Below are 8,938 nucleotides of genomic sequence, written 5' to 3'. Positions count from 1 at the left end.
CGCTGCCCCGTCCGGTCCCGTCTCCTCCCCGCAGGATCCCGCCGCCCCCAGCGCCGCGCCCTCCGGCAGCTCCGGGGGTCCCGACGCGGAGGAGCTCCCCGGCACGTCCAGCGGGGCCCTCGGCACAGGATCCCGGCGCCCCACCAAGAGGAGGGCCGGCAGCGCCCAGCGCGCTCCTCCGCCCCGCAAGAGGCGGCGCCCCCGGTGCCACTAGCCGGGCTGTCACTGCTTTTAGTAGAATAAAAGATAGACAAAAACACACAAGCACGTGTCGTTCTCAGTGTTTGTCCTTTCAGACCTTCACGAACACATGCACACACCTCACACATAAGAGTCAGTGTTGGCTCAGCACGAGTTGTGGAAGTGCCACCATTAAACCATTCTCCTGGGCCATGTGCAGGGTGTGAGCTGCAGAGCCACCGTGAGTGGGATGATCCATGCAGTGGGTGAAGGCAGCGAAAACACTGGCCGGTGGAGATATTTTCAATAAGAGCCTATCTATGCTCTCAGGCAGAACGCTTGTTAGTTCCCAGTTCATGTGGCTTGCTCAATTGCAGCATGTTCACTCTGCCACAGTCTGATCTCTAGGTCTGTATCTGTGATGAGGACAGCAGGCCCACTATCCCAACCACCCAAAAAGCAGGGAAAGGTTGTGAGGGAACAAAAGGAAACAAGAGGGAAAGAAACAGTGGCAACCATCTGAGGTGGAAAACAAACATTATTCATTAATTATAGTAGTAAAAATATGAGTTAATTGGGATTGAAGCTAAAACCTCAAATATAAGAGAGAGTTTCTGAAAACTGATGTTCTTACTCTGATCTGCCAGGGAGCAAAGAGAAACGTGCTCATGACTTCCAGTCAATTCTATCCTTCACACCGACCGGAAAACTGGATAAGTGGTCCAAGGCAAAATATATGAGTTCCAATGGAGCCAAGTGTCAGGTCCTGCATTTTGGTCACAGAAACCTCAGGCAACACTACAGGCTTGTAGATGAGTGGCCGGAAAGCTGCCTGATGGAAAGAGACCTGAGTGTACTGTTGGACAGTCAGTTGAATATGAGCCAGCAGTGTGCCCAGGTGGCCAAGAAGGCCAATGGCATCCTGGCTTGTATCAGGATTGGTGTGGTGAGCAGGACTAGAAAAGTCATCCTGCCCCTGTACTCGGCATTGGTGAGGCCTCACCTCCAGTACTGTGTTCAGTTTTGGGCACCTCAGTACAGAAAGGACATGGAGGTGCTGGAGCAGGTCCAAAGAAGAGCAACATGAAGGATTTGTGAAGGGGCTGGAAAATATGCCCCCTGAGGAGTGAGGAAAGGATCTGGGGCTATTTAGCCTGGGGAAGAGGAGACTGAGAGGAGACCTTAATGCTCTCTTCAAATACCTTAATGGTGCTTACAGCAAGAGTGGGGTTGTCTCTTCTTACTGGTGACAGGACAAAGGGAAATGGCCTCAAGTTGCAGCAGGGGAGGTTTAGGTTGGATATCAGGAAAAATGTCTTTACAGAAAGGGCTGTTAAGCACTGGAATAAGCTCCCCAGGGAGGTGGTTGAGTCACCATCCCTGGATGTGTTTAAAAACCATTTGGATGTGGTGCTCAGGGACATGATTTAGTGGAGGATTCTCAGAGTTAGGGTAGTGTGGTTAGGTTGTGGTTGGACTTGGTGATCTTTAGGGTCTTTTCCAACCCAAACTATTTTATGTTTACATGATTCTATGATCCTTTGCTTTTATTTGCTTTGCTTAAATTCACCTTCAGCATTATACCAAAAAAAAAAAAAAAAAAAAAAGTAAGAATGCTCGCAATGAGATATTCCACTTATGCAAGAAATATATCATTTAGGAGAAAATTTTCTTCAGAGGGCAGTGAGGCCCTGTCACAGCTGCCGAGAAAAGCTGTGGATGTGCATCTCTGGAGACAATCAGGGCCAGGTTGGATGGGAGCCCTCAGCATCATCTGGGGGTGGCAACATACCTATGGCAGGGGGTTGGAGCTGGATGGACTCTCAGTCGTCTTCCAACTGAAACCATTCTGTCATTGTGTGATTCTATGATCAAACACAGATCACTAATCTGATACAGATTTGCTATGCAACTCTATGTATATAAAGAGGACAAAACCTATTGAAACAATTCACTTTTAAAAATAAATTTCACTTATTTTCATTTAAACTTACAAAGTTTTCTCGGTTTTCTCAAGATCAGTATGTACTACTTATTTTCTGCAATGTTTTGTAGTTTTTCTTTCCTTTTTCTCCTTAAATCTTCTAGCACTCAAGGGAATCCATAAAATTTAGCAGTTCAAGTTGACTCTTTCCATTCTGAATTATCCATTTCTGCCTCCTCCAGATTCCAATTTACATTTCAAGAGTCTTGGTGTCTGGCATGGAATTAAGTAGGTTTTCCTCTTTAATTTAAATGTTGTGTATTCTGTTCCAAACACTACTATTTTCAGGACAGATCCATGCATCAAAACCTCACAACAACAAGAATATAAAATTGCCTGAGGATGACTATTTCTAGGACACATTGAAGCGTTAAATTTCTTCATTACGTTGAGAAAATGAAATTGCCTTGGAACCTAGCATTTAACTATTTTTAAATCCATTCTGTTGAGGTGATATACAGTAATCCCCTTTTCTCTACTACAAGTGAACTGCATTAATTAATTTTCGGTCCCCTAATTAGATATATTTCATTCTTGGCAACATCAAAATGGTTGTTGATTTTTAGTTCTTCTTTTCTCTTAAATGAACACATTTAAAGCATAGGTCTCCACTTGCACTGATTCTTAGAACTCCCCAAACCATACATTTCTTACATATATTCTGAATAAGTATGCCACAATTGAAATTCTTTAAAATCAATTGGAATCTCTCCACTCATTGTAGTTGAGCTTCATGTTGTTTCAAACATAGCAGGCTTGCCTTGGGAGATTCATAAGACTTCCATGGAGAAGTACAGAAGAATGACTACAGGAATCTTTATTTCTTTAATTTGCAAGTAAAAGATCATAGAATCATAGAATATCTTGATTTTAAGGGCTTTATAAGGATCATGGAGTTTAACTCCTAGCTCCATAGAAGGCTACCTAAAAAACAGAACGTAACATGTCTCTCTTCACAGTCACAAATGAATTCCAATAACCACAAAGGACCTTTAGCACTGACAACTTTCAGAAGCCCAGAGAAGTGCAAACACTCATGACACAAGTACATTGTATCAAAAGGACTGAAAAATGATGTAGAAAAAAAAAAAAAAAAAAAAAGAGTGCACAGAAGGAATAAATAATACAATAAAATTAGTTTTTGTAGCAAAACTGCTTTAAGTAGCTTAAGAAAAATCTAAAAAAAAAAAATCAAAAATCAAAATACTGAAACTGTTTTGGAAATTTTTATATCTATTAATAGAAGGAGAACAGGTGTTACCACTCAAGACTGAGATTTTAAATCAAACATTTTAAAGGATTTTTGCTATAACAGTAACCATAGCACAAGATGCAGGCATGGCAATGTAAACATGATCTTGAAAACAGTGACCAGAGCCAGGTAGCAAGACCTGCTGCAAAAGTAATGTTTCCTCTTTTATGATTTCAGGCCACGACACTAGAGGCAGATGTTGGTGGTATGGCAGTAGAGGCTGAACCTTCCCACCAATACATTCCACTTTGTTGCTGTGGGACAGATGGCAGCAGAGGGACAGTCTGACAAAGCGGGTCTGACATGAAAGTGAATATGAAGCAAGGGTGTTCCATTGAATTCCTCCATGTAAACAAAATTGCAACCACTTTCTAAAAGGTGTAGGAAGTGCAAGGTGAAGTTTCAAGAATAATTTGAGAATTCTAGTTTAAATAACTGCAGAAGTGACTTTTCACTAGACCTGGAAATCCAGAATCTTCAAAAGATGTAGTTGCTTTGGGTGTTCTTTGTACTTTTAGTACTTACAGTTCTCTGCTTCTATCTGAACTTCAAAACACTTTTCTTACTTTATCACTCATAGTCTCTCCAAGATCCTCACTGGTGCTTTCAAATCAGCTCTGAAAAAAAACAACGGATTCCAACAGTAAAAAATGCCATTTAGCCAGTTCTCCTCCAAACAGAGGTGTGGGAAAACACATTTCTTCAAGCTTTCTCAAAACTGCAAGTGTGCAGAAGTGTGTGCCTCCATACGTCCCATCACTGCTTCACACATCAACATTTTTTGAGAGTAGTGTGCAGCTCAGCTCAGTGTAAGTATCTTTTCCCAGAAACAGCCATATCCTACAAACATTAGCTGGACAGGTGGTACCTGGCAGGCCACGCTCTTAGCTGTGTGGTTTATGCAAGGTAAGTTTCTAGTGGCAATAAACTTGAAGAGAAAGACTTTTCCTTATTAGAAGATGTCACCTCAAGCTTTTCAGTCAACCTTGTTACCCTCTAAGCTTTTATTGCTTTCCCTGTGTAGTAGATGTAATTAAGACACATGTTCATACTCCCATATCTTAATGTTTTGGCTTCAACAACTGGAATGATCTGAATTGCCCAGTATGAATAAAACAGCCCTGGTGAACTGCAACTTGCTGCTTAGGCAGCACAGCTGTCGTGTCTTTTGGTCTGGTGAAGTGTTACACTAAATACAATCCACTCACCACTTAGGTCATTTGACCATTGACCACAGCTGAAGACAGTGGAGGTATTGCCAGTGAACTTACTTAGAGTAACAGCATTTTTAATCTTGTTAAAACATAATCAACATTACACAACAGCATAGAGAAGAGCCAACTCAGATGAAGTTTTATGTCCTTCCTAATAACAACTTCAAGTAGCTCCCATTTTGTTGGCAACAACCCCCCTTCTTCCCCACCGCCTCTCCCAAACCTTGTAATGGTATAACAAATGGCATAGTGATACCAGTATCTAAAAAGCAGAAAAGTGCAAGACTTGTAATATACAGTTAGCACAAGATTGTCAGCTCACTATATCAACATTTAATATAAAAATACAAGCCAACCAGCTATTGCTTCCTCTCCCCTTGCCCCAAAGACACTTAATACAGTGTGCAATGTCACTATGTCTCCTTAATATACAGTCTTAGTCAGAAAAGTCATGATAGAAAAATGTTAACATGTTTAGAAACTCAACATGGCAGGAAGAAACATTTCTGCTCATATTTCTTAATTTTCACAGCACATAGGCAGAGGCAAAGGGAATGGTTTTGGGGCTTGCCAATCTCTCATTTGTTCTACTAGAAATATTCTTCTGTGGTTAGAGCCATGGAGCAGACTAAAAGCTCAACTCTAATTATAAACAATGCACAAACTGAAGAGCCAGATTTTCTGCAGCTTCTGTGCATTCTCTTTGAAGGATGAAACAATTTTTTGCAAAATGAAATTATTTTCTTCCCAGCAGAAAGTCAGTTTCTTGTTGCCAAGACCATAGTGTAAATATAAAACCCATCATACAGAATCATAGGCAGCACTTGAACAGAATAAATTACTGTCACAAAAAAACAGCGTCTGTTTCCACCTGCGCATGGATCTTTTCAGAAGTAGAAGTTTGACTACAAAACAGGTGATAAGGTATTGACTGGAGATGGGTCTAAAGCCTACTGACGAATACATAGTGGCCTCAAGAAGAGTCTACTATGTAGCAAACTGAATTGAAGAGCTGTCTACTCCAGCAGAAAGGAAAAGATGCAAAGAACAAAAGTAAAAATGAGGCCTTTGGTGCCACATAAGGCTGGGAGACTTGGCTCACCTAAACTGTATTCTTCAACATCCCTGCTTAACTACTGGGTGACACAGGAAATGCACAAAAGTCAAGACTGTACAAACATATCCAGCAGTTGTGTTTCCGCAAATTTATACTGCTTCTTTCTTTAGAGTGCTAAGCTTCGGTTTACTATAACTACAGAAGTAGTGTTCTCCTGCATGAAACATTCAGTGTGCTCAATCCAGTGAGTGCTATGAGAGTATTTCTAACATTTGCACTAGACCTAAGGGACTCACAAAACATTATCAGACATTTCCTTCCTTTAACACTTTCCTTCCAGGACAAGGTGATTCATACTTTCATTCAGAACCCCAATTGCTAGAGCACTCACACAAGGATGATCACAGAATAAAAACTAACCCCCGAAACACAGTTATCTGTCACAAACTTTCATTCACAGCTCCTATAAACTCTAATTTCCTATTCCTATTAGCATTTTCTGAAAACTAGCACAGTTTCAGCAGGACAAAGCTGTCTTCAGAAATAATCAGAATCACAGAATCATAGAATTACCCAGGTTGGAAAAGACCTTGAAGATCATCAAGTCCAACCATAGCCTAACCATAGTACCCTAACTCTAAATACCCTCTGCTAAATCATATCCCTGAGCACCACATCCAAACGGCTCTTAAACAGATCTTTAACACACAGAATGCGTAAGTCACTCCTTCCTGCCCCTTACCATTAACCATTCAGGATCATCTTGGCTGGCAAGAAATGGAGCAGTGCTTTTTTCATAAGGGAACATAAAAAGTAGGTACTTTTCTTCAGTTAGTTCTAAGATGTGGTTCATTTGTTCTCAAAATGCTGATGATACATCTCTTCTCAGGAGTGCAGCCATAACCCTCAGGTGTATAAAGGCACCCTTGTGTGGGACAGAAGATAGATCTAACACAGAGGAAAGTACTCAGCCACTGTTAACAGTTTTAATCATGCATTCATGAAGTAGATCACCTGTTTTCATCCCATTCTGAAATACGCAGAAATGAATAAAAAGCACTGACAGCCTTGTCACCAAACACTTCTTATATGCTATTTTTCATGACTTGAAAACAGACACCGCAGTTCTGTGTTTTGTTTGAGCTGGTTCTTTTTCCAGTCTCAGAAGACAAAACAAGTTGCAATAATGAGAAAACAGAGATTTCTTATGGAATACAACTATCATTAACAAAATAATGTGGACAATAATAATTAAAATAAATAAATAAATAACTTGTATTCCTGTGATGACAAGTAGTGTAATATAAAGTCAAAAGCCATAGATCCATGCTTATGAATTTTCTCAATCCACATCAGCAGAAGTGGCTTAAAGCACAGTACTTCTGCAGTGTCATGGAAAACCATTCCCAATCTAGTTGCTTTAGAAATGGTGATAAAATCACAGATATGAGCAACCTGGTCTTTTGAGCAATCTGGTCTAGTGGGAGTTGTTCCTGTCTATACCAGGGGGTTGGAACTACACGATATTAAGGGTCCCTTCCAACCCAAACCATTCTATGATGCTGTGATTCTATATATATAATACAAATGATTAATAACAACACAGTAATTGAATGAGCATATATGTCAGATCTTTACAGACTTTCACGTTTACTGTTGAATGCACTGAGAAATACCCATTACAAATCACTGCATTTTTGTTCTTTTTGCTTTTATGCAGGGAAGGAAGTTAATTTAACATGCACTGCATCAGAACTGTGCATATAAACTCAGTTGCAGTAGAGTATCAATATTAAATTCGCATCCATAAAATCAACAAAGTGACGGTTTTGAGTATTTCTCATTTTAACTATGATTATCATCAGTGTAACAACTTGTATAGATTTTCTGATTATCTCTTTATTAAATCACAGTTTATACTAATTTGATGAATGCAGAAATGCTGACTAGTTTTCAGCAAGCTAATCTTATTTACAAAGAAAGAAATATTAAAAGCACGCCACCACTTTGTGATGGCTTTTGTGTACATCTTTCTGCTTTTCACCTTTACTATTTTCAAATGAAATAAGCATGAACGCAAGTGTTAAAAACTAGAATCTGAAAAGGTTAAAGTTCTGACCTGACAAATTGTTTTATTTCACATGCAGACAATTGATTGATTGATTGATTGACTGATTGATTGATTTCCCCAGTATCTGTGAAATGGTCATATGCAGAAGCACAAATCCTTCTGGAAAACATCTGTTTGTATCTACTGTTTTCCCTATAATCGATGATACATTTTGTAACACTGAACACAGGAAAAGATTGCATGAATATCATGACAGCATACATCAGGCTGTTTGGCTTCACGGAGAGTGACAGGTGAGAGGGGAAGAGCTCTCTTGCCTTTCCTGGGACAAGAGCTGTGGATAGCCTGATCCATTACTCTTAATTCAAAGAATCATAGAATTATAGAATGGCTTGGGTTGAAAAGGACCACAATGATCATCTAGTTTCAACCCCCCTACTACTTGCAGGGTTGCCAACCACCATACCAAGCTGCTCTGAGCCACATCCAGCCTGGCCTTAAATGTCTCCAGGGATGAGGCATCCACAGCCTCCTTGGGCAACCTATGCTGTGCTTCACAACCCTATGAGCGAAAAACTTCCTCCTAATATCTAATCTAAACCTAGCCGGTCTCAGTTTAAACCCCCTTGTCCTAGCACTATACACCCTCATAAACATTATTTTGTGCTCCTGTTTATACGCTCCATTAAATATTGGAAGGCCACAATGAGGTTTTCCTCTAAACCTTCTCTTCTCCAAGCTAAACAAGCCCAGTTCCTGCAATTGTATTATCTCATGTTCCTTTTAACAAATCAGTTTCTCCTATCTCAGTTGGGTTTTTCCCCTCTACCTTCCCACCACACTTTCTCCCACAGGGAAGGAGAGGTGCCTCTTGACCAACTCCTCAAACTGCAATAGTAAGACTATAGAACCAGTAGTGCTTCAGATGGTTATAGCTTTCTTCAATACTCTCACTGCATGTAAGTTGAATAACTTAATCAGTATGTTAGCACATGCTCTCAATTATTTTGGAGAGGACAACACACCAAAAGCTCAGCAGCCAGACTAGAAAAACAGAAATCAGAGTCTGCCATATTCATTTGCTAGAAATGCAATGGGCACGGCACTGCAGCTGCTCATTTTTCCTTAGCTGTCACTGACTTCCAAGGAACTTTGAGAAGTTTACCATGGGGACTGTTTA

At 40.3% G+C, this 8,938-nt stretch overlaps 1 long non-coding RNA gene across 2 annotated transcripts in view; it reads right to left on the bottom strand.

Moving 5' to 3' along the window:
- Positions 1–3,251: 3,251 nt before the first annotated feature.
- Positions 3,252–8,938, bottom strand: part of LOC107306511 — a 34,100-nt gene continuing 28,413 nt past the window's right edge. For both annotated transcript variants that reach the window (XR_004305604.1, XR_001552169.2), the window contains one exon: positions 3,252–4,033. This is a non-coding gene — a long non-coding RNA (uncharacterized LOC107306511). The remainder of the gene's footprint in view (positions 4,034–8,938) is intronic.

Source organism: Coturnix japonica, chromosome Z (genome assembly GCF_001577835.2).
Source record: "Coturnix japonica isolate 7356 chromosome Z, Coturnix japonica 2.1, whole genome shotgun sequence".
NCBI classification, from domain to species: Eukaryota; Metazoa; Chordata; class Aves; order Galliformes; family Phasianidae; genus Coturnix; species Coturnix japonica.
Note: the sequence above shows the minus strand (reverse complement) of the source record. Positions and strands in the feature narration are given on the sequence as shown.